Source organism: Saccopteryx bilineata, chromosome 9 (assembly GCF_036850765.1).
Source record: "Saccopteryx bilineata isolate mSacBil1 chromosome 9, mSacBil1_pri_phased_curated, whole genome shotgun sequence".
Classification (NCBI taxonomy): domain Eukaryota; kingdom Metazoa; phylum Chordata; class Mammalia; order Chiroptera; family Emballonuridae; genus Saccopteryx; species Saccopteryx bilineata.
Window position 1 is genome coordinate 52,112,669 of NC_089498.1, and position 27,302 is coordinate 52,139,970.

The window sequence follows — 27,302 nt, forward strand, 5'->3', positions numbered from 1 at the left end:
CAGTGACTTTGGGTACAAGCTGGTGAGCTTTTGCTCAAACCAGATGAGCCCACGCTCAAGTTGGAGACCTTGGGGTCTCGAACCTGGGTCCTTCCGCATTCCAGTCCAACGCTCTATCCACTGCGCCACCGCCTGGTCAGGCTATTTCCAATTTCTTTATAGGTTCTCCTGTTCCTCCTTCCAATTATTCTCCTCTGCCAGAGATAACCACCATTATCTGAGTTTTGTCATCATAGATTCATTTTGCCTGTTTTTCAACTTCATATTCTCCTGTGTCTGGTTCCTTTTGCTCAACCTTTTGTCTGGGAGAGTCGTCTCTTTTGCTGTGCGTATCAATAGTTTATTCTTTTTTATTGTTCTGTGGCATTGCATTGTATAAATAAGCCACAATTTAGTTATCCATTTTAATGACAGTGGTCATTTGAGTTCTTTCCAGTATTGAGCTTTTATAAATAAAGCATTAGAAACATTCTTGATCATGTCTTTTGGTGAATGTCTGCCTTCATTTCTTTTGAGTATATACTTCGGGGTAAAATTTTTGAGTCATAGTGGAGGCATATATTTATTTAACTTTTATAGATAGTGTCATGTAATTTTACAAAGTGGTTGAACCAATTTATACCCCCCACCAACAATAGAAAAGAAATTTGATCCAGATCCTCATCAACATTTGGTAGTTTTAAACCTTTTAAATTTTGTTTGGCTAAAACATTGTAATAAAATAGAATATACCATAGTCTCCAAATCATTTTGAATGTTTACCCATTAAGACATTTTTTTTAGCATACTTCTCTCTCTCTCTTTTTCTCTCTCCCTGCATTCCTTAATAAAACATATGCACTGCTGAGCTAAATATATATAGACAATATGATTTTTAGAAAAGGTAAATAATAATAAATAAATAAATAAATAAATAGAATTAGTATTATTTATTTTGTCAGTCCCATAGATTGTCTTATATAATTTATACAGAACGTCTCTATAGTAAGGGATCTACATGCCTGTATGGCCAGTAGTCACAGCCATCACTGCCAGGCAGGTGCAGGTTCACATTAGATTTGGACAGACGGTAATGAAGCTGCAGAGCCATAAACTGTTGGGCCATTTCTTCATTCTAGCCTTGCACCCAGCTGTGAGTAAAAGCACACAGGGCTCCAAGACCCACTCATTCAGTGCTCACAAAGCTACTGACACATCTGGGTTTTTCTAGAATCAAAGACCCCCACCAGCTCAGTCACTTCTGGTTCCCCATCTGCACACCTTCTCCCTTCTCCTCTCTGCACGAACTGGCTTCTTCTTCAGCACCCTGCCATCTTGGCTCTCTTCCTTCTCTTTCTTCCTCACAAACTTTTCTTGGAGTGAAATCCCTCCTCCAGCATACATTAGCATAACAAAGCCCCTTCCCAAGCGGGAAGGTAATTAGTAGTTTCACCTGGGCAGCACCATTCCTGTGGGCAGCGGCCATTTTTAACAATAAAAGTGAGCAAAGTCAAAGAACACAAATTTTACAAACTAATTTGCCCAACAATGCCACACAGATTATAATAAAATCATCAATTGCTGATGGAATTACTAATACCCCTTTAACAAAAACCTGTCCCCCAGGTGCTCCATGTGCCAACAGTTTCTCCTGGTTTTTGAGATCATCTAGTTTAGAGTGAAGATTGCCCAGGTCTAGAATTAAGATGTAGAAAACAATTTGGGGGCTGATGACTGCATTGTTACAGTGTAGCCAGCTCCCTTTATATTTCCTTGTTCTGCGAGTTAGGCTAGTATCCTCTCTCCAGGGAACAACTTTATAGAGTGTGTGCATGCCGGGAGTGCAGAGAATTTTTTGTTTCATGTATACTTTGCTTGTGGCTGATTTTTCCTTTGTTACTGGTAATTGCTTTAAACTAGTGGTTCTCAAGTATGATATGGGTATCTCTGGGCATTCCTGACACTCCTTAGGGGGATCCATGAAGTCAGAATTATTTTCATAATAATGCTAAGCTGTTATTTACTTTTTTTATTCTTATTTTTTCACAAGGATACAGTAGAATTTTTCAGAGGCTTATATATTTTTGTGTTTTAAAATTATTTCACTTTTAATATCTAATATAGTAAACATAGATAGATATAACCTGTACAAACAAAAGTTCTTTGAGTTCCTCAATAACATTTATGAGTGTGAAGGGGTCCTAAAACTAGAAACTTCAGCTTGACCAGGTGGTGGAGCAGTGAATAGAATGTCAGCCTGGGATGCAGAGGACCCAGGTTTGAAATTTCAAGGTTGTCAGCTTGAGCGTGGGCTCACCGCCTCAAACACAGGACTGCTGGCTTGAGCCCAAAGGTTGCTGGCTTTAAGCCCAAATGTTGCTGGCTTGAGCCCAAAGGTTGCTGGCTTTAAGCCCAAATGTTGCTGGCTTGAAGCCCAAGGTTGCTGGTTTGAGCAAGAGGTCACTGGCTTGGCTAAAGCCCTCAGGTCTAGACACATATGAGAAGGCAATCAATGAACAAATAAGGTGCTGCAATGAAGAATTGATGCTTCTCATTTCTCTCTCTTTCTGTCTTTATGTCCTTGTCTGTCCCTTTCTCTCTCTCTCTCTCTCTCAAAAAAAATAAAAAATAAAAAATAAATTGAAAGCACTTTTAAATTAAAACTAAATAAAATGAGAACAACAACAAAACGCTTATAAGTTACTTTATTAGAGATATGAAAATAAAGTATGTCCTTCTAAGGAGAAAGGCTAATACCAAAGCCTCATTAAAAGATAAAAATATATATTTTTTATCCTTTGTAAAGTTAATAGAAGCTGACTGTTATGGGAAAGGGAAAAAAAACACCTCTTTTATTCTTTGTTTGTTTTTCCTGTGCCTTTGCATTGTGTTTCAGATAAAAGTGGGCTTTACTTATGTATTTCACTACAATTTTAGTTTATTTTTTCACTGAATTTTTGGTTATTTTTTTATTTGAAAGGTTTGAAGACATAGTAGTTTTTTAGTGGAAAGGTCCATGCTTATAGAAAAAAAAAACAATGGGAATTTATTAAACAATAAATTCTTTTCTTCAGTGTGACTTGTAGTCTAAAATTAATAGTGAAATCACTTCCAAGTACCAAGTTATAACCTTGAATTAACAGCTAATTTCAAACCCAGGCAGCTGATTTTAACACATACTATGGAGCTTCCAAGTTTTCTCAGTGGAAGGTTATTTCAACTGCTTTCATATCAAATATACAAAATTTCAGTGTACCTCTCCACTCGGCAATATCAATTCTTGGCACTTCTGACACATGCCAGATAATTCATCCATGAATTTACTTTATCTAGAAATTGTTGAAAGTGTCCTTAAACATTTTGATGTTCCGGAGAGACAGGGTAAAAGCTCAGTGTTGGTTATCCATTTTTTTTTTTTGTCTTTTAAATTCTGTCATGGAATGTGTAACATGCCTAGACTATGTTAGCATTCCATAAAAATGTTGAAATACTCTTAAGTAGCCATCTCTAATTTTTATAAGAATTGTATTCAGATAAATTGTTAGTTATATTTTCTAGAATCTTTACATTTATGTGATACATTCTAAATTTCCATGCTGGGAAAGTATTTGTCACATCTCATAAAAAATACTTCAGTTATTCAGATATTGAGAACTACATTTCCATCATTGCCTTGGTTGAGAGAAAATTAGTTCTAAATTTAATGATCTGTTGCATAACTTTAGTGCCAGCAGTCCTGTAATGCATTCTTTTTTTTTTTTTTTTTTTGGAAAATTTAATTTTGATTTTTAGTTTTTCTTTGTCTTATCATTTTTTGTTTTGATATTATAAACTGTCCCCTGTCTTTTGTGAATCTAGGTATGGTTTTTGTCAAATATATATATAAATGTTCATATCAGTGGATTAAAGTTAACATTGTGAAAGTTAAGGTATTCAATGTTTAAAATTATTTTGGCAGCAATTATAATTTAAAAAGATGACTTTTTCCAAGTCCTTGAGGCTTTAATTTGTAGAACCAACATATTTTTTTTCTTCATAGTAATGCTTTTTCTTTCTACTCCAAACCACAAGATTACTGACATACTATGACTTTTAACAATAGGTTGATATAGCTATGATCTCTATTGGTGATATTGTAAATAGTTAAAACTAGTTATGAGTGGGACACATATGCATGTTTTTTGTACAGAGAAAAATTTTCTTAGGTAAATTAAATACAGACCAACTAAGTGGCTTTAGATTTTGGAAATCACTAAGTCACACCTGCATGATTGTTGTCATATTCAGGTTCTGCCAAACTCTTTCCTTTCTTTCTTTTGTTTGATCTTTGAGGAATAAGAAAGCAAGACCCAAAATTCTGTACTGTAAAACTGAAACTAATGCTTTGAGAAGGCAAAGTGCAGTAGATATTTTAACTGAACAGGAAAATCAACCTAGAATTTGACATTGAATTTTCACAGGAACTGAGATAAGAACAACCTAAGCAAATAAATGGTCTGCCTAAGGAAAAGGATAGAGGTGGGATAATGCAGTTGGTTAATAATAGTTAATAATGACTTTACAGCATCACCCAGGGTTTGCTTTGGCATTTTCACTTGTCTGCAATGGCTGCCTGATAACATTTCTCTTCATCCCAAATTCCTATTCTAATAATTCCCTTGGAAATACCAAAGTGAGTAATTTGATTGTAATTTGGTAGGTGATAGGAAGATATTAAAAGTTCTTGAGGCCTGACCCGTGGTGGCACAGTGAATCAAGCGTCAACCTGGAATGCTGAGGTCGCTGGTTCAAAACCCTAGGCTTGCCCGGTCAAGGCACTTATGGGAGTTGATGCTTTATGCTTCCCCCCTTCTCTCTCTCTCTCTCTCTCTCTCCCTCCCTCCCTCCCTCCCTCCCTCCCTCCCTCTTCTCTAAAATGAATAAATAAAAATTAAAAATAAAATAAAAAATGGGAAATTATTAAAAAAAAAGTTCTTGAGAAAGTGTCAGAACATCTAGCTATACATTTTAAAAATTAATCTAGCAGCAGTATGTAAGCAGGATTGACCTGTGGTGAAAACAGGAGACAAAGCCAGGTTAATAATTAGGGCTCAAATCTACCCCATCCCTGAAATCTCAATATTGAAGGTCCTAAGTCTGACCTTTTTTTTTTTTTTTTTTTTGGTAATTTTTCAGCAATTGGAAGAAGGATGAGAAATAAGAGATAAAAGAGGAAACAGGTGGGTTCCATAAAAAGCATTTGTCAATTTGCTGCTCATTCAGGGGCACAGTACTAGAACAGTGTTGTAAAGAGTTGAGAATTATGGGAAGTGATATTTTCAGGAGCCATCATGAATTCTCTATCTCATCATCTCTTTTCTTGGGTGAGTTTAACAAGCTAGTAGATAGAGAAAACGCTGTAGACACCATGGATTAGGTTGTAGTGGCACATTTAACAATGTCTGTGACATTATAGATAGGATAGAACAATTTAGACTGAATATGAGGATAGTCCCACAGCACGCTACTCTAAATGAAGCTTTTAAAAACTCTTAACAGAGAGGCTAATAGCTGGCTACAATAAACCAATATAACTTTCTCTGGACTTTACCCCTTATGTAAATTATTAAGATTCTGTTTGAATAAAATATTTATCAAAAGAAATATCAATTAACTGCTCCCTTTGGAAATGAAGAATCTTTCAATTAAATATAGCTAGTCTTGCAGTCATTTGTAGAAGTGCTGATGAAGGTTAAACTGATAGCAAGAACTCTCGATTTTAGTAGAGCTTTCTTAAGTACTTAAGCCTTCAAAACTGGCCAAAATGGAGACCCATTTAGTGTTCATATCAGCAAGATGAACTTCGAGGCCTTTCTCATTTGAAAAAAGGGGATTGCTGCAAAGGATAAATGAACCCTGACCATGGTGGCTTCTGTGACCCTGGGAAGGAGGTTCCTTCTGGAATGATGGAACCAAGAGAGCCAGAGTTCTTGCTTCCCAGAAAAAGAAGAAAGAAGACAAAAGAAAGCTGTCTCTTTTTGTATTTTCTACCTGTTAATCATCAAAAAAAGAAATTGCATTATTTGAGAAGTCATTTTCATCTTATTAAAATATAGCAAAATGGACAGGATAAGAAAGAATCCCACTCTTTTTGTTGCCTGCAAGAAAGATAATTGAACAAACTTGCAGCACCAAATTTAGTTTAGTTTCCCCTGAGGAGGAAATAAACAACAAGAGTGGTGCTGAGAGCCAGACTCTGTATTGTACAGTCCATTAACACCAAGGGAAATAATTAGTTTTTACAGTGATGACTGATGAACTATTTTAGTTTGTTTATAAGCATTCAGAGTACACCCACAAAGCAGACTTTTCTAGAGTATTCAGGGCAAAACCCCCTAAAATCCCATTTTTCTATTTTTTTAATTTCAGCATGTGGATATTTGCCCCAATTTTTCAATTTCCTTGATCCTACACAATTATTTCCATACTCCCTCACCAAATGACAGGGTTATCATACAAGTAAAAAAATAGAAATTATGAAAAAGACTTGCAAAATTAAATATCATTTTTCTGCAATATTTTTAGCTAACTTTCATTCATAGAGAAAGTTAAACCGAATATAGCCTGACCAGGCGGTGACGCATTAGATAAAGCGTCAGACTGGGACATGGAGGACCCAGGTTTGAAAGCCCAAGGTTGCCGGCTTAAGCTAGGGCTCATCTGGCTTGAACACAGGCTCACCAGCTTGAGTGCAGAGCTGCAGGCTTGAGCGTGGGATCATAGACATGACCCCATGGTCGCTGGCTTGAACCCAAGGTTGCTGGCTTGAGCAACAGATCACTTGCTCTGCTGTAGCCCTGTGTCAAGGCAAATATGAGAAAGCAATCAGTAAGCAAGCAATTAAAGAACAATTAAGATGCCTCAATGAAGAATTGATGCTTCTCATCTCTCTCTCCCCTTGTCTGGCTGTCCCTATCTATCCCTCTCTCTGACTCTCTTTCAAAAAAAAAAAAGAAAGTAAGAAAAGAAAGTTAAAACAAATATAACAACATCTAACTTTCCTGAATATCAGTCATAGCTAAATATCAGAATAACTTGCTTCAGGAAGGGCTTTTGGAGACGGGAATGGTTCTATGAAACATGTGATTATCTTTCTTGAAGATCCTTCAGTGAAGAACAGATAATATTATGATTTTTACTCTTAATTGCTAGAGGTAGTGATTCACTAAATTCCAACTTGGGCTTATTAACTCATGAGTGTAGATGCATGTTATCATTGAACAACAGTGGCTACTATTTCTAGAAGATTAAAATTGAAGACCCTATTTTAACATGTAAAGGGAGATTGTAATAATTAACTATTCATACATAGTTAAGTGCATTCAAAGAGTAAAACTGATTACATTATATATTATATATGTCACTGATCACATTATCTGCTTTCTTACTTATACCTAACTAATAAAAGTGTCTGGTGGAATAAAAAGCTGATGCTTTCTCAGGTAAAGTCTATTTTTTTAATGTTGAATTTTTCATTTTCTTTTTTAATTTCTGGAAAAGCTAAGAAAGTTTGGAATCAAACTATGATATCTCATTAGACAATAATACACCTGAAGGATCATAGGTTTTCTCTGGGTACTGGAAGAACTTTTTGTTTTTGATAAGAGCCTGCAATATGATGGTAATGTTAGACTTCGAGTCTATGGTTAACTGCTTCTCATCGTATAGAGAGTATATATCTGAATTATTGGAAGAGTCAGTGATGACATCTCATTTTACTCTTATACTGAATGTGTTTAATGTGTGCATATTTAATACCTATAGATAGAATAAATGGCAGCAAGTTGTCAAAAGAGCTCAAATTTCCAAATTAGTTCAGAAGCTTAGGTTACCAAAAACTTTACTATAATTAACCTTCACATATTTATTACAGGAAGAGTTATTATTCTTCACCAAATAAGTATGTTTCACCAGATATTGTATAGTACTTCTATAAAAGTATCAGAAATATTTTATGCTATTGATTATGACTTCTTGAACAAGGAGCTATTTGACTGGCTCACTGGTGTTGGGGCTTGTCTTCAAACAGGTGGGTTCTCCATGAATTACTGAGTAAAGATAGTACACAGAATTCAAAGGTATGTTAGGAAATTACTTGCTAATTGGAAGAGCCTCTACAATAGCAAAATGGTGCTCACAACTTATATAAAGCATTAAAGTTAGCATCACCAATAGTGGGACAACTGGACATCTTATAGATCTTGATGTGATGTGATAAGAGGTACATATAGCATCATATGTAAAGTGTTTTTCCCAACAATGTTAAACTTTAATCCAGTGAAGCCTTACTACATAACTTTCAGTTTATAGAAAATACAAAAATATTGAAACAAGTTAAATCACACTACAAGAAAAGAATCAGACAAATAGATATAATATGATAATGTAGGCATTCACTGAGAAAACTGGCCTAGTCACTTCAATATATTAATGTAGTGAAAAAAATGTTCAAGGGACTGTTCAAGATGAAAAGCACCTAAAGGGATATGTTAGCAAATTAAATGTGAATTAGTTACTTATTGCAGTATAACAAATCATACCAAAGCTTAATTGTGTAAAATAACTAACATCATCTCACAATTTCTGTGGGTAAGAAATTTAGGTACAGCTTAGCTAGGTGCCTCTAGCTAAAGGTACCTCTTATGAGGTTGCGGTTAAGCTGTTGACTAGGCTGCAGTCTCATCTGAATGGTCATCTGGGAGAGGGGGAGTATGAAGGACAGTTGCCAGGCTCACTTACATGGCTGTTGGAAAGTCCCGCCTCCTTGTTGTGCGGGGCATTTCCACAGCACTGCCTCACACACAGCCTGTCAGCTGGCTTCTCTTAGAGTAAGTGATTCAACAGAGCAGAGAATGCCCAATGTGAATGAAATCTATAGCCTTTTTTTTACAACTCAATCTCTAAAGTGACATCCTGTCACTTCTACTGTAATCTTGTCCTTACAAACATTTCAATAGTCAAGTTCATGCTCAAGAGGCTAAGATGGCAGGATTATAAAAGGAAATAAAGACCAGGAGACAGAAACCATTTGGGGCTACTGACCACAACTTGCATAAAGCCTGATCAATTTCAGTTACAGGAAAAAAAAAATCTATAAAAGGTTTTTTAGGGACATTCAAGATAATTTGCATATAAATTTGATAGTAATATTAAGGAATTATTTTTAATATTCTGAGGTGTCAATAATTTGATTATGTAAGAGTATATATATTCTTAGAAGATCCAAGGTTGACTAAGTATAAATTATTGTGATATAGAAAACTTATTTTCTAATTATATATACACATTTACTCATAAAACATATACATGCACGTGTATACATAACTACATATATAAATGGAAAAATTGATAAAGCAATAACAATGATTGACTACAGGTTGTGAGTATATGGATATTGATTATCTTATTCTTTCACAGTTTCAGTTCGTTTTTGGCATTTTTTATAATAAAACGTTGGGTAACATGTTGTATTAGGTCAGTTTTATTTCTCCCTTGATCCAGCAAATCCCAGTAAGTAGAAGTGCACAGAACCACACAAACTCCTCAAACTTGTAATGGCTGTTGAAGTTATTATAGTAAAAATCTCACGATGTTGATAAACACAGCTTTCCCCAGGTCCACATCCATTGCTGAACTACCTATTCAATTCCTTAATACCTGTGATCACGTGGTGACCACTTTGGAAAAGAGTGCAAAGACTTCCTGGGAGAGTTAGGGCTTGAGGATATTCATTCACTACAGCAGATTTGATGGTTTTTATTATACCCAGTTAAACCATCATTTTCTACTCTTTTTATATATCCTCCAGGATTTTTGCAAATTTCCATGCTCTTGTGATATAACCTCTCTCCTATCTAAATTATTACTTTACCCCCTCAATCCTTCACATTGTGTTCAAATACTAATCCTTTTGGGGCCATCTGACAATTTTCCAGAGCTCGTGATTTTCTGAGTTGTTAGACTATGCTGTCTTTCATAATATACAATGCTCTATTTTTAAATTCTATCCCATGGCAGAGGTTCACATTCATTAATATTAGGAAGCTGGCTTATTTATTCTTTCTGGTTCTATTGTAATATAATTGCTATCTGCACAGTGTAATCATTTATAAAATTGCTTTTAAAGTGATCTCTAAAAAGCTGTTTGTAATATCATCCAATACTATCAACTATAAGAGCAAATCATTTGCAACAATTACTAAACCTGTATTAAGCCACAGGTGGGAGCGAGCATGCTAAGACAGAAGTCCAGAGGGGCATTCCTCGGGTGCAGGGGTGGGGGGCAAGTGCCGGTACTTTCCTGGAACCTGCTGCAGGCTCGAATCTCAAGGGGTGGGGCTACTTCTTCATAAATGTTAAAAAAAAATCAAAATTTAATTTTTGGGAAACAAAGCATTGCTTAAAACTCACATAAACTATAAATTCCCCCCAAAAAACAAACAAGAACAACAAAAAAACTACGATACTGTCCTTTGATCATGAGAAGAAGTGACTGTGTGTTAAGGCACTCGTCCTGTTTCTTTTCCTCCCTGAATTTGAAAAAAATAAATAAAGAAATGGTAATTGGTGACAACTATGGTCTTAATAGAAGTAACAGTATGGTGGACAGTCTCTCTTAATTCTTATTCAGGTGCTGAAAACACCCCTGTGTTTGGTGATTATGAAGCTCAGAGACTCTGTCAAGAAGTTACTTTTAATTTACTGATCAAACATTGGTATTTTTCAAAATTTTATTTAGAAAATTAAATTTGCCCTGGCCGGTTGGCTCAGCGGTAGAGTGTCGGCCTGGCGTGCGGGGGACCTGGGTTCGATTCCCGGCCAGGGCACACAGGAGAAGCGCCCATTTGCTTCTCCACCCCCGCCCCCCTTCCTCTCTGTCTCTCTCTTCCCCTCCCGCAGCCAAGGCTCCATTGGAGCAAAGATGGCCCGGGCGCTGGGGATGGCTCCTTGGCCTCTGTCCCAGGCACTAGAGTGGCTCTGGTCACAGCAGAGCGACGCCCCGGAGGGGCAGAACATCGCCCCCTGGTGGGCAGAGTGTCGCTCCTGGTGGGCGAGCCGGGTGAATCCCGGTCGGGCACTTGCCGGAGTCTGTCTGACTGTCTCTCCCCGTTTCCAGCTTCAAGAAAGATAAAAAAAAAAAAACACAGAAAAAAGAAAATTAAATTTGACAGGGTCACATTGATCAATAACAGTACATAGGCTTCAGGTAAACATTTCTATAGTATTTGAACTGTTGATTATTTTGTGTACCCATCACCCAAAGTCAAATCAATTTCCCTCACCTTATATTTGTCCCTTTTTATACCCTTACCCCACCCCTCCCCCATACCCTCCTCCCCCACATCTCCCTTTCCCTGATAACCACTTCACTTTTATCTATGTTTATGAGTCTCAGTTTTACATCTCACTTTTGTGTGAAATCATATAGTTCTTAGCTTTTTCTGAAATACTTATTTCCCTGGGTATAATGTTCTCAAAGTCCATCTGTGTTTTTGGAAATGGTATTTTAACATGTATGGCTAGTAGTTGTGGCTGTCACTGTCGCAGCCAAGCAGGTGCAGGTTTACATTAGATTTGGACAGACGGTAGAGAAACAATGAAGCGGAAAACTAGCGGGCCATACATTTTATTCTAGCCTCTCACCTGGCCGGCAGTAGACAAACACAAAGGGCTCTAAAACCCACTCATTCTGCGCTCACAAAGCTGCTGACACATCCCAGTTTTCCTATAATCAAAGGCCCCCATTAGCTTAGTCCTCTCTGTTTCCCATCTCCTTCTCTCTGTACAAACTGGCTTCTCCTTCAGCACCCTGCCATCTTGGCTGCTTTTTCTGCAAAATTGGCCTCCTCCTCCTCCTTAAAACCTTTTAGAACAAAAACTCCTCCCCCAGCACACTTTAGCATAACAAAGCCCCTTCCCAAGCAGGAAGGTAATTAGCCATTTCACATGGGTAGCAGCCATTTTTAACAATAAATGTGAGCAAAATCAAATAACACAAATTTTACACACTTATTTACACAACATAACAGTAAATAATAACAATTGACTGTATTGAGAATTGGATTACTCACCTCTTACAGCTTCTCATAGTCTTTTATGTGCATATGTAGTAAAGGTTATATAAATTCAAATTGGCTTGCTCTCCATACCTTATGTAAATAGGAGAATCAGGCACACAAGCTCTTCATGCACACAACAGTGTTAATTGCTGACTTGCAGATTTAAATACCTGTAGTATCTTTGTACTGTTATTGTTTATCAGCCAAGAAAAAGGTTGCTAATGCATTATGTATATTGCTGTATCTGGGCCTTATTCTTATTGACTGTGGACATTTTCAATACAATTTTGTGAGTCTTGGTTTTGTTTTGTGGGGTGTTCTTGGAATATCTTGTCACTGGAACCTGCAAGGATCACTGGCATTTTGCTTAGCTATAAATCATAAACAGATGAGGCTTTACCACTCCTTGTCATTCTTTTGCTCTTTACTTGGCAAATGTTTTTTTAAAAAGGCCTCAAAGGAAAGGGGTTTGTGTTGTTAGCTAAGCTGGCTTGTACTGTTGTAGCTTTGTTCTGTCTCTGCTGGCTGACATTCTTTACAGTAAAGGGACAAACCCTGCAGGTTCTAGAAGGCTCTTCCAAAATGATCGTGGATTATTATTTGAGGATAAAGTAGCCAATATTTGGTGTACCATAAATGTCTTTGTGAAGATCAAGGGTATTTTGCCACATCACATCCAGATAATAATTAGCTTTTGTTTTACAATTTTGAGCCTGCTTTCTGTTTGTATCAAATTAATACTTTAGCCCTCTCCCAAAGGATTCAGATCTACTCTGGATATCTACGCACTGTCATTCTTTTTATTTTATTTTCACTTACATGGAAAGTCCATTTTCTTGGTATCATTACCTGTCTGCTTAGTTTTAAGTGAAATCCCTTTTATGTCTACTTGGTATTTACCTGTCTCACTATTTAGTATGATACCTCCTCTACTGAAGGATGACTTTTCAATGCCCACAGTTGTGACACTGATGGTTTCTTTTTAATAGCTTGTGCAACTTTCTTTTCAATATTTGAAAACACTTGGAATAAGAACTACAGTCTTAACCCTTTTCCATTTTTGTTAGAAAATATCTCCCATCTTTTACATTTTTTCCTAGAATTATACAACATTTGTTTCTTATGTCAGTAATCACTATGGTCCTTCTGACCCTGAGGACTGAAACTCTGGATCTGCCTCAGAAATTTCAGGTTTATTTTTTATATGGATGTGTTTTGTATCCTGCTTGAAATTCCAGTTCATCTTTGTACACTTTAACCTTATGATCATGTGGGATTCCCAAAGTGGAAGAAATCAGAAGAAAATCAACTAGCTATACTCCCAAACAAATATGAAAATATTAACAGTGTTAAAAGGTTTTGTGAATTTTTTGCTATGTATAAATGAAATTACCATTTTTAGAATTATGTAATTATAAAAAAGGAAATGGTGAAAAATTATTGTTCTCTACCACAAATAAAAGTACTTGAGGACCAAAGCCCAAGGGAGTCTTATTTTGTAACTATTCACTGGTCAGGACATATTGGAGTTTTGTTAATATTTAGTTATTCAAATGGAAAGATAAGTAAAATGACATTCACCCTTTGGGAAATGTACTTTATAATTTGTTGTCTTGAAAAAAATCTATAAATACAGTATATGTAATGTAGAATTTAGCTCATTCTTTTTTAAAAAATTACAAATTTTTACAATTTAACTGTAGTGTTCTTTATGTTTTAGAATGTAAATAATCTATAATTCATTTCTTAGAAATTACATCTCAATCATTAAACTTTTTTATTATTATTAATTTTAATGGGGTGACATTGATAAATCAGGGAACCTATGTTCAGAGAAAACATCTCAAGATTATTTTGACATTTGATTATGTTGCATACCTATCAGCCAAAGTCAAATTGTCTTCCGTCACCTTCTATCTGGTTTTCTTTGTGCCCCCCTCTTCCCCCACCTTCCCCCCAACCGTAACCACCACCTTCTTGTCCATGTCTCTGAGTCTCGTTTTTATGTCCCATCTATGTATGGAATCATATAATTCTTAGTTTTTTCTGATTTACTTATTTCACTCAGTATAATGTTATCAAGGTCCATCCATGTTGTTTTAAATGATCTGATGTCATTTCTTATGGCTGAGTAGTATTCCATAGTATATATGTACCAAAGCTTTTTAATACACTTGTCCTCTGACGGACACTTGGGCTGTTTCCAGATTTTCGCTATTGTGAACAATGCTGCCACAAACATGGGGGTGCATATCTCCTTTTGAAGTTGTTCTATGGTGTTCTTGGGGTATATTCCTAAAAGTGGGATAGCTGGGTCAAAAGGCACTTCGATTTTCAGTTTTTTGAGGAATCTTCATACTGTTTTCCACAGTGGCTGCACCAGTCTGCGTTCCCACCAGCAGTGCAGGAGGGTTCCCTTTTCTCCACATCCTCGCCAGCACTTATTCTGTGTTGTTTTGTTGATGAGAGCCATTCTGGCTGGTGTAAGGTGATATCTCATTGTGGTTTTAATTTGCATTTCTCTAATGATTAGTGATGTTGAGCATTTTTTCATATGCCTATTGGCCATCTGTATGTCCTCTTTGGAGAAGTGTCTATTCATTTCTTTTTCCCATTTTTTGATTGGATAGTTTGTCTTTCTGGTGTTGAGTTTTACAAGTTCTTTATACATTTTGGTTATTAACCCCTTATCAGACATATTGTCAAATATGTTCCCCATTGTGTAGTTTGTCTTTTTATTCTGTTCTTATTGTCTTTAGCTGTGCAAAAGCTTTTTAGTTTGATACAGTGCCATTTGTTTATCCTGTCTTTTATTTCACTTCCCTGTGGAGATAAATCAGCAAATATATTGCTCCGAGAGATGTCAGAGAGCTTACTGCCCATGTTTTCTTCTAAGATGCTTATGGTTTCAGGGCTTACATTTAAGTCTTTTATCCATTTTGAGTTTATTTTTGTGAGTGGTGTAAGCTGGTGATCTAGTTTCATTTTTTTTGCAGATAGCTGTCCAATTTTCCCAAGACCATTTGTTAAAGAGGCTGTCTTTACTCCATTGTATTTCCTTACCTCCTTTGTCAAATATCAGTTGTCCATAGAGCTGTGGGTTTATTTCTGGGTTCTCTGTTCCGTTCCATTGATCTACATGCCTGTTCTTATGCCAGTACCAGGCTGTTTTGAGTACAATGGCCTTGTAGTATAACTTGATATCAGGAAGTGTGATACCTCCCACTTTATTCTTCTTTTTTAAGATTGCTGAGGCTATTCGTGGTCTTTTTTTGGTTCCATATAAATTTTTGGAATATGTGATCTATATGTTTGAAGTATGTCATTAGTATTTTAATTGGTATTGCATTAAATTTATAGATTGCTTTGGGTAATATAGACATTTTAATGATGTTTATTCTTCCTAACCATGAGCACGGTATATGCTTCCACTTGTTTGTATCTTCCTTGATTTCTTTTATCAATGCTTTGTAATTTTCCAAGTACAAGTCTTAGTTTCCTTGGTTAAGTTTACTCCTAGGTACTTTATTTTTTTAGTTGTAATAGTGAAGGGGATTGTTTCCTTAATTTCTCTTTCTGACTGTTCATTGTTGGCATATAAAAATGCCTCTAATTTCTGAGTATTGATTTTATATCCTGCCACTTTGCTGAATTCATTTATCAGGTCCAGTAGTTTTTTGACTGAGGCTTTAGGGTTTTCTATACACAATATCATATCTTCTGCAAATAATGATAGTTTTACTTCTTCTTTTCCAACTTGAATGCCTTTTATTTCTTCTTCTTGTCTGATTGCTGTGGCTAGGACTTCCAGGACTATGTTAAATAAGAGTGGTGAAAGGGGGCACCCCTGCCTTGTTCTTGATCTTAAGGGGATTGCTTTTAATTTTTGCCCATTGAGTATGATGTTGGCTGTGGGTTTCTGATAGATGGCTTTTATCATGTTGAGGTATGTTCTCTGTATTCCCACTTTGCTGAGAGTTTTGATCATGAATGGGTGCTGGATTTTATCTAATGCTTTTTCTGCATCTATTGAAATTATCATATGGTTTTTCTCCTTCTTTTTGTTTATGTGATGAATCAGATTGATTGATTTACAAATATTGTACCAGCCTTGCCTCCCCAGAATAAATCCCACTTGATCATGGTGTATGATTTTTTCCATTTATTGTTGGATCCGGTTTGCTAATATTTTGTTGAGGATTTTAGCATCTATATTCATCAGGGATATTGGCCTATAATTTTCTTTCTTTGTGTTGCCTTTGCCTGGTTTTGGAATCAGAATTATGCTCGCCTCATAAAAGGAGCTTGGAAGTCTTCCTTCCTCTTGAATTTTTTGAAATAGTTTGAGAAAGATAGGAGTTAGTTCTTTGAATATTTGGTAGAATTCAGTTGTGAAGCCATCAGGTCCTGGACTTTTCTTTGTTGGGAGATTTTTGATAACTGTTTCAATCTCATTTGGTGTAATCGGTCTGTTTAGGTTTTCTGATTCTTCCAGATTGATTTTTGGAAGATTGTATGTTTCAAGGAATTTGTCCATTTCATCTAGGATGTCTAGTTTTTTAGCACACTGTTCTTCATAGTATTTTCTTACAATATTTTGTATTTCTGTTGTGTCAGTTGTTATTTCTCCTCTCTCATTTCTAATTTTATTTATTTGAGTCCTCTCTCTCTTTTTCTTGGTGATTCTAGTTAAACGTTCATCAATCTTGTTTACCTTTTCAAAGAACCAGCTCCTAGTTTCATTGATCCTCTGTATTGTTTCTTTAGCCTCTATGTCATTTATTTCTGCTCTGATCTTTATATCTTTATTATTTCCTTCCTTCTACTATCTGTGGGCTTTACTTGCTGTTCTTTTCTAGTTCTTTTAGATGCAGGGTTAAGTTGTTTATTTGAGCTTTTTCAAGCTTCTTAAAGTGTGCCTCTAGTGCTATGAACTTCCCTCTCAGTACTGCTTTTGCTGTGTCACATAAATTTTGAGTTGTTGTATGCTCATTGTCATTCATTTCTAGGAATTTTTTATGTCTTCTTTGATCTCATTCTTAATCTATTTGTTATTTAACAACCTGCTATTTAGTTTCCATGTGTTTGAGAATTTTTGAGCTTTTCTGTTGTGGTTGATTTCTAGTTTCATGCCATTGTGATTGGAGAAAGTGCTTGATATGATTTCAATCTTCTTAAAGTTGTTGAGACCACTTTTGTGCCCTAACATGTGGTCTATTCTAGAGAATGTATTATGAGCACTTGAAAAGAATGTATATTCTGCTGCTTTACGGTGAAAGCTTCTGAAGATATCTATTAAATTGAGTTGATCTAGTGTGTCCAATAAGTCTGCTGTTTCTTTGTTAATTTTCTTTCTTGAGGATCTATCTAGTGATGTTAGTGGGGTATTGAAATCTCCTACTATTATAGTATTGCTGTTGATCTCACCCTTTAAATCCATCCAAGCCTGCTTTATATATTTAGGTGCTCCTATATTAGGTGCATAGATATTTATAATAGCTATAATCTTCCTGTTGGATTACTCCTTTTATCATTATGTAGTGGCCTTCTTTATCTCTTACTATATCCTTTGTTTTAAAGTCCTATTTGTCTGATATAAGTATTGCTACCCCAGCTTATTTTTCATTTCCATTTGCATGAAATGTTTTTTTCTATCCTTTTACCTTCAATCTATGTGTGTCTTTTGTTCTAAGGTGTTTCTCTTGTAGACAGCATATGTATGGGTCCTGTTTTCTTATCCATGCAGCTACCCTATGTCTTTTGATTGGATCATTTAATCCTTTTACATTTATGGTTATTATTGATATGTAGTTGTTTATTGCCATTTTATTCTTTAAAGCTGTATTCCTTTTTTGCTATATTCTTTTCCCACTTTGATCTGTTTACAACAGGCCCTTAATATTTCCTGCAGCATTGGTTTGGTTGTAATGAATTCCTTGAGTTGTTTTTTGTCTGGGAAGCTTTTTATTTCTCTTTTGATTTTAAACGGTAGCCTTGCTGTATAAAGTAGTCTTGGTTGTAGGTTCTTGTTCTGCATTACTTTGAATATTTCTTGCCATTCCCTTCTGGCCTCAAATGGTTCTGTTGAGAAGTCAGATGTCATCCTTATGGGGGCTCCTTTGTAGGTGATAGCTTTTTTTTCTCTTGCAGCTTTTAATATTTTCTCTTTATCGCTTAGCTTTGGTATTTTAATTATGATGTGTCTTGGTGTAGGGTTCTTTGGGTTTCTCTTTAATGGAGTCCTCTGTGCTTCTTGAACTTGTGAGAGTTTCTCCTGCATTAATTTAGGGAAGTTTTCAGCTATGATATGATTGAACAAAGTCTCTATCCTTTGTTCTTTTTCTTCTTCTTCAGGATCCCCTACAATGCAGATTTTATTTCTCTTCATGTTGTCACAGAGCTCTCTAAGAGTTTCCTCAGACTTTTTGAGTCTCTTTTCTTTTTTCTTCTCTGCTTTCATGCCTTCATTTCAGTTGTCCTCCAACTCATTGATTCGATCCTCAGCTCTATCTATCCTGTTTTTAATTCCTTACATTTTGGTCTTTGTTTCTGATATTGTATTTGTCATCTCCGACTGATTCTTTTTTATACTTGCTATTTCTTTATTTAGGTGTTCATAATGACCATCTATTGTTGTTCTCAGATCCCTAAGCATCCTTACTATCATTATTTTGAACTCCGCATCTGGAAGTTTAATTATTTCCATATCACTCAGTTCATCTCCTGAAGGTGTCTCTTGTGGTTTCATTTAAATTGCAGTTTTTTGTCTTCTCATTATCTGTGTTTGGGTGTTTTATTTGTAGAGTTGGTTGAGTCTAGGCTTGGTGTTATCTGCCTCCAGTTTTCAGTTGTGTTATTTCCAGGTCCTCTTGTCTTGGTATCAGCTATTATTTGTAATCCACTTTTGGATTTGGGCAGCTTTGAAGTCTTGATTTGTTTGTTTCCTTAACAGGTGATAGTCGTGTTTACTGATCTCAGCAGGGGGCTTCCTTGAAACTGTATCCAGGAGTGCAATGGGAGTAACCTGAGACTCTGAAGGCCTCTTCCACCAACTAATCTCTCTGGGGGCAGGGTGTTTTCTCAGCTTCAGTAGGGGGAGGTGTATCTCAGATCTCCATGGAGACCTGAGTTACTGCCCCTCCTCCCCACTTCTTGTTTTCAGCTGTGTCTTGTTGCGCTGATTGGAGTTGGAGAGATATCTGGAGCTCTCTGACTTGGAAGCAATTCAGTACTGTTTTGTGGAAGGGTCAGTCCCTCCCCAGCTATGGTCGCCTCCAGCACAGATGAGTTAGCTTTTTTTGGTCGTCTCTTGCATTCCTTAGCTCCTCACAGTCTGTCCCTCTCTCCCTCCTTTCCACTTGGGAGATAAGCTGGTCTTTTCAACACACCTCACTCCCTGGTCGCCAGGCAAGTGGCTGTGAGCAGTATTTTCTGCTCTTTTCTCCTGGTGTGAGATCTCCTCTGGGCTCTTAGCCTCACCCCCTCCTCTGTTCCTGTAAGCAGGGGAGATTCAGGTGCTCTCTACCAGGTTTGTTGTGGCTTCTTCTTTGCTCCTTGGTTTTTGAGAGCTGTTCTTGTAGTCCAGAGTTGGTTTTTCACGCTGATTTTTCCTAAATTGATTTGTATTCATTTGGTAGTGAGAGCTGGGCATCTGTGTGTCCACCTACTCCGCTGCCATCTTCTAATCCTGTGTATAATTTTTGAGTCCCCTAAAACTTAACTACTAGTAACCTACTCTTGAGCTAAAGGAAGCCTCACTGAAAAGATTAATAGTCATTTAACACATATTTTATGTTATGTGTATTCTGTACTATATTCTTCCAATAAAGTAAGCTAGAGAAAATAAATGTTACTAAGACAATCATAAGAAATAGAAAATACATTTACAGTATTTTTTTTTCTTTTTTTCTTTATTCATTTTTAAAGAGGAGAGAGAGAGGGAGAGAGAGAGAGAGAGAGAAGGCGGGAGGAGCTGGAAGCATCAACTCCCATATGTGCCTTGACCAGGCAAGCCCAGGGTTTTGAACCGGCGACCTCAGCATTTCCAGGTCGATGCGTTATCCACTGCGCCACCACAGGTCAGGCATTTACAGTATTTATTGAAATAAACCCTCTTGTAAGTGGGCCCATGCAGTTCAAAACTGTGTTGTTCGGCCTGACCTGTGGTGGCGCAGTGGATAAAGCGTAGACCTGGAAATGCTGAGGTCGCCGGTTCGAAACCCTGGGCTTGCCTGGTCAAGGCACATATGGGAGTTGATGCTTCCAGCTCCCCCCTTCTCTCTCTCTGTCTCTCCTCTCTTCTCTCTCTGTCTCTCCCTCTCCTCTCTAAAAAAAAAAAAAAAGTGAATAAATAAAGAGCACCTGGGAGTAAAAAAAAAAAAAAAAAAAAAAAAAAAAAAAAAAAAACTGTGTTGTTCAAGTTTTTTTTAGAAAAACCTACATAAAACTAGTACCAATATTGTCATTTTTGAAGAGAAATAAACTGACCCTCCAGATAGGTAAAGAAATTTTCCAATACCACAAAGTTTATGAGTGATGGAAACTGTTAAGCTTTTGAAAAGATGTTTTAAATAAGTGCTTATTGCACAAAGCCATAGTTTCTTCTCCAAAGAAGAACTACTAATGTTTATTAAATACCTTGATGTGCCAAGCACATACAGTATATATATGAGTCCCAGTCTACTTAATCAACTAAGCCAAGTGTCAGCAAACATTTTCTATAAAGAACCCAGATTGGTAATATTTTAGGATTTGTGGAAAAGGATGCAAAATCAGGAATATTATTTAGGTACTTATATAACCAAAAGAAATTTTTGGTTTTTTCCAATCATTTAAATAAAAACACCATTTATTCTTAACCCATGGGAGGTACAATGTCCAGTGGCAGCCTTTATTTGCTGGTCTCTGTTTTATGTAGCCCAGTGTGATATATTGACAATGATTTGTTCCTTTGCAGATGAGCAAATAGTGACTTAGAGTGCTGGCCCACATTTTTAAGACTAGTCAGTAGCAAGGCTGGGATTGAGCCCATGTTTATCCAACTCCAAAACCTATGCCCTTTCTATTAGACTATGCTGTAGAACATGTAAATTCATACTGAAATACAGGTTTTCTAGTGGAAGAAATTGTCATCTTGAAGGACGGAGTATTCCCAGACCCTGCTAGTATCTTGTGTTTTGAAGTTAGGCATTGTCATTTCACCCAATGCCATAGTGTACTTCAAGTTTAGGACTCATTTGAGGAAGCCACGAATAAGCTCTTGAAAGAGTGAAGCTATGTCTAGTTATAGGATTTATTTCACTTCAAGTAAAACTAATTTTGCCCTGTGACATTGGTGCATACTTAAATCTTTGTGTTCAAAGAGAAAAAAATGGAAAGATAATCAATATTTTAATTTTATTTTAAAATAGAGTTTTTTGAGAAGTTACTAACAATGTTTCTCTCCTCATTGTATTTAAATGATATTGTAATTGTTGAAGGAATGAGCTCAGTGGCCTGGATTGTCATCCAAACGATAAACATTGAATGTAGTATATCAGTGATGAATGGTGACAGACCTGCCCCTGCCAGAGGGACCTGACTTGCTGAGCCACGTACTCGAAAATAGGAAACGACAGATGGCAATTGAAGCTGACAAGGAAGGGCTTTTAGGAAGGTGTCTTGTGAGTTGAGCATGAAGAGTGGGGTTTCTGAGTGGCTTACAAGTTCATTGGTTCTCAGTAGCTTGAGGTTTAAAGAACCTTGGTAGAGACAGTGTCACTGAACGTTGATCATAGCTCTTAGCTTTCCTCTGTTGAGTTCCCCTGACTTACCAAGCATCTTGCATAGCTAGTTGTGAAATTCAATGTTTACAATAACCCTGACAGGTATGTATTACTCTAAAATCATAGAAAAAGAAGTTGAAGCTCAGTGAGATTCAGTAATGTCCAAGGTCCCACAGCTGTAGAATTAAAGCTGCATTTGAGCAGTCTTTAACTCAAAGTTCATGACCTTTCCACTCTACCATACTGCTTATACTAGCTAATGCCACTCCATAGGGCAATGTTGGAAGTGTGCACACAGTATTTCTTTGACTGATTCAGCATAATTTTACTTGTCAGATAGAGAAAGAATTTGTGGTTGAACTGGAATCACAAGTACAGGTATTCCATTTGAGGTTCTTATATTTATTGGATATATTTGGAAAATGATGTGAATTTTTAAATTTGAAAGTCATATATTAAGTTACTAGAATACTACAGAGAAAATAAGATCTTTCTTACTTTTCTGCTGTTGTGATTTGATGTCTAACTTGCTCCTGCAAAAAAAGGTAAGTTGGTTTCTTTTCAGTTAACATAATTAAACAGCACACGTCAAATATAAAGATTGTCAAAGTGAGGTCTACAGAAATGCTTTGCTGAGAGGGCAGAACTTGTTTTGAGATGAAAGTTAATACTCTTTACAAAGTGCATCTAAATAAGACATGTTGAAAAACTTCTTCAGTCTTTTGAATGTGGTAGTTAAAGAAATTAAATAACATGCTTTATTAGGCATCAGAGATTATGAGTGAAAATATGAACAGTATTTTATTAGTTCTGTGCCTTTTATATTCCAAAGCTGTTTACTTTTCTAGTCTCATTTCTCACTGTTTGCTACCATGGGTTTTCTTATTCCTGCCATAAATTTTATTTCCTCACATGCACATACTTATTCTTTCCTCTGAAGCTTTGCTCTGCTCTTGCTGTTGTCAAGGAAAAGTCTTGCTCCCTCACCATAAGTCAATACACACTGGAACTTCATCCACCTGGGGAACCTTCACCTCCCTCTACCTCAGAGCTTGAGTGAGGGCTTGTCCTTCATGGTCTCAGAACCTACATGAATTTATCTTGCCAATATCATTGGCCAATGATGTCCTGGTATTTGCTTATTGATTTTCTCGGTAGGCTGTAAATTGCTTGAGAGTAGAGACTATTATTTTGTCTTCATAACTCAATTCCTGGTCTCTAGCACACTCTCTATTAATGTTTATTGGATGATTTCATGGATTAAGGTTTGTTTGATTTCCCTAATAATATGTTTTGCTTCTAATTAACCCAACTCTCTACTTTTAGACAAACTTTTAAATACCAGACAGCTATAGTGAAAGAAAATTCACCGCATCAGTTTAGGCTTTGTTTATTTTGCTACTATTGACTTTTCTCAGGAGTCTAAAAACTGGTGTACTTAACCGGCACCTCTCTTAGTAGCCAATATCAGTATAAATTATTAAAAATAGTAAAAGTTAAAGACATTTATTAGTGAAAAAGTTAAGAGTTATGGGATGTACAGTGAATGACTAGGAATTTAGGGGAAAATATTTAAAATTTAATTAATTTAAGATTATAGCTGCCTGACCAGGCGGTGGTGCAGTAGATAGAGCGTCGGACTGGGATGCGGAAGGACCCAGATTCGAGACCCCGATGTCACTGGTTCTAGCAAGGGGTTATTCAGTTTGCTGAAGGCCTGTGGTCAAGGCACATATGAGAAAGCAATCAATGAACAACTAAGGTATCACAAAGAAAAACTGATGATTGATGCTTCTCATCTTTCTCTGTTCCTTTCTGTCTGTCCCTGTCTATCCCTCTTTCTGACTCTCTCTCTATGTAAAAAAAAAAAATTATAGCCACATTTTAATAATATATGTACTTGTGTACAGTGATTTAAATATTTGTTTTCCTTCTAGAACAAAGGAATTTTTTTTTCACCAGTGGTCATTTTGGGTTTGGTTTGATTCTTCAGAATAATAAAAAATAACAAAATGGATCCAGTTATATGATTACCTGTTTTCTCACAACTGTGTAAGTAAGTGGAAACATAGTGGAAAACCAAACAGGAAGAGACAGAAAATCTAAATATGAGTAATGAAGTCCTACACAAACTTTGGACAGTGTTAGTAGTTTCTGGAAACGGTTGTCCTCGAATACCCAAGTTGAAGGTAGAAATAGTTTTACATTGAAGGTGTCCTGCAGCTGGAAATCACCAGCCTCACCTCCTCTATGTTTCCAAAACCTTGGCTATCCTCTTTATTCTCTTTGTCTCTAAGTACCAAAGTGAACCCTTTCTCTTCCCTAATTTTTGGAATGCCCAACTCAAAAGATGGTAGTATGAGGGATTTTTCAAGTTGGTGAAAACAATTATGATGGCCCTAGCTCTGTTTAGCCTACTAATTGGAGTAATGGGATATGAAAATGTCCATGTAAGTTTTGACCCAATTAAACTTGAAATACTGAGGGAACCCTTTTTTTCCAGCTAAATCTAGGGTTTATTATTGGTTACATTTATGGCACATCAATTTTGGGGTTGATGTTTTTGAAGGGACATTCAAGAAGTTGGCTGTAATAAGAAAGTTCTAATCACATTTAGATAGTCTACCAATTTAAATGTCAGAAATGTAGAAACTGACATTTCAGGATTGCCCATCTTAGGTCATTACAGTGAGGAATAACTGTTATTTTTTTTTAACAGTTAATTGAGTACAGCTTCAGAATTGAAATTATGCTTGAAATAAAAATAAAATGCATATGGTTATTTTATTTATTACTGACCTTCCCAGTTCATTCCCACCCTCACTTAATTTTCTGTTTCTATACTTCTCAGAGTTTTGTATTCAAAATAATTGTGGAAACATTTGGTATAGAAGCCAACAAATAAATTTATCTTCTAATTTCCCCACATATCCACCCACCTCACCATATTTAGTGGAAATATTTAAATTAGTGAATCAGGGACCAATTTTCAATGTTCACATTTAGATTAAGAGTGTAGTTGAAAGGGAAATATGGTGAGTAGAGAAATATGACTCATTGATTTTTATATATAGGTAATATTTTTGAAAATTTATTCTTATTTTGGGAATTGTTTACAACTGATAGAAATTATACTGAAAGGCAGCCAAATAATTATGATAGGCAGGAAGCTGACTTGATTTGGATACTCATGGTTCTCAACAATTGTGGTGGTTTACTAATCAATACTCTGAGATAATGAATTATTCTTGACCTTACTGTAATAGTATGGAGTCTTGCCTTCTGATGGAGGTTAAATTTCCAAGTTCTTTAGGTGAAATAGAAGGGCCTTCTGGCACAACTTCTCACTGACCTAGTCACATGAGGGAAACCTCAATGGAGGTAGAAAATTGCTCTCCAGTATTGGTTAGCCATTTAAAAAAACTCACATGCACCAGTAGCCATATACCCTATTTTTTTTTCCAAAAGCATTTCATCTAATTTAGAGTTGAGATGCAGTATCTAATTTTAATCCACAATTCTCAAGGATGCTATTTAACTAATGGTGTTCACTAAGTGAGAGCCTTGTCTTTCTCCCAGGCATTTAAAATCGAGTTTTAATTTAGATCAGCAGTGGCAGACCGTTGCTTTTTCTCCCTGATGTCCATCTGTGGATCACTTTGAGACTTTGCTAAAATGATGAATTGATATGTCTGAAGGGAAGCAGCTTGTTACCCAGAACAGTGGTGTATATAAATTGGAAGCCTGCAGCCTGCAACAAAGACCACAGGTGGTAGCTTGTAATAAAGCATCTGTGGATGTTAAGAACTTTTGAAGCTATTTAATTTTGTTTTCATGTTTCTCTCCATTAGACCAAGAGTTTTCTTGTTAAGCTAACATCTCATTTGCTAAAAGATTGGTTGTGTTATTAGAGGCAATGCCTTTACATTTTAAATATAGCAAAGAGTCCTTTTTAATTCTGACACTTATTGCAATCATGAATTGGCTAACAACTGATATGGATCATGGAGTTCCTCAGGAGGCTCAGGCTTTTTTTTTTTTTTGCAATGCCACCTATGTCCTTATTAAACCTTCTATTTTAATAAGAAATAAGCACCATGCAACATCTGTGACACAAGGAAGCAAATGCTAGTCAATAATCACAATGTAAGACTTATTTTTATGAAATACAGATGAGGAGTCCAGAAGCTTCAGAGGTAAAGGAGATCTCAGAGTTTATCCAGAAACGAATGAATGATTTTGTTTTCTTCTTAAATAGCCATTTTGCACCTACTTAAATCTTCCTAGTGATAGAAAACTTACTTTCTCTCAGAAAAGCTCATGGAATTTTCAGAATACCTCCTGGCCTCTCTGTAACTTACCTTCAATGAGCCAATTTTTCCCTCTTTCACTTAGAAATAATTTCTATTTGAGTCAGTTTTGTTCACCAAACATTTATTGAACTTTGACTCTACCATGCATGAGCTAGTCTGCTGGGCTGTATTGTTGAGGAAGACACAGTTCTTTTTCCTAGCTAATAGTTGACTGGGGTATCAGAAAAGTGAAAGGAAGAAATTACAGTACAATGCAATAACTACCACCTCAGAAAAAAGCACAGAGTGATTCAGGAACATATGAAGAAAGCACATAACTTGACTTGTAAGCAGGCTTTCAGGGGGTAACTTTTAAGGACAGCCCTGAGGATGCACAATGAATTATAAATATTTAAAGAATGTAAGCTTTTTAGAAAGAGATAAAGAAAAACTACTTCCTGGTGCAGTTGAATTTACCAATTTATTTAGCAATATCTTATAATTTATGTTGTGATTGAGTTTGTTCAAACAAAAAAAGAGTAGAATATGATGCATTCTTGGATTTCATAATGAATAATTCCAGAAACTTTAATGCTGTCCAGATTCCCAACTCGCAGATTGGACTCCCTTCAATGACTAATGGCCCCTCTCTCACTCTCTAATACACACTTGTGCTCCGGGCTCTGCATACAGTATTTCATTTGATCTTCACAGCAGTGCACTTGAGGTGGATACTATCAATACAATCACCATTGTATGTCATGATTATTCTGGGTTCACCAGTTACAAGCAGTGAAAACTGTGAAGTTAGAATTACTAAGGTAGAATGTATTAGTTGTATTGTATGAAGGTAATGCCCCCAGCTAATGACTAAATGCTATGAGAACATACTGTCTGGGACACTGTCCAACTTGCATGTAGCTCAGACCAATAGAAGGAGACTCTTTACTGCCCTAGAAGACATGAATGGTAGCAGAGGGCACCATCTCAAACAGGCTTTGGGCTATTTCTTCCTTCTGGCCTTTATGTGTTGTTCTTGTAATCGTGGTCACTACTGTCAAACAGATTTTATGGCACTGGGTTTGTCACTTGTCATAGTATAAGAAATAAAGTTCCATGTTTTATATTTGAAGGGCATTTAGCAATCCTTTGGAGCTGCTGCTAGAATT

General features: G+C 36.3%; 1 protein-coding gene and 1 pseudogene across 2 annotated transcripts in view; both read left to right on the forward strand.

Annotated features, from left to right (window-relative positions):
• Window positions 1-27,302, forward strand: part of PRKG1 (protein kinase cGMP-dependent 1) — a 1,486,994-nt gene that overhangs the window by 947,387 nt on the left and 512,305 nt on the right. The gene's annotated exons all lie outside the window — the stretch shown is intronic.
• LOC136313147 (dolichyl pyrophosphate Man9GlcNAc2 alpha-1,3-glucosyltransferase-like) lies at window positions 998-13,390 on the forward strand (annotated as a pseudogene).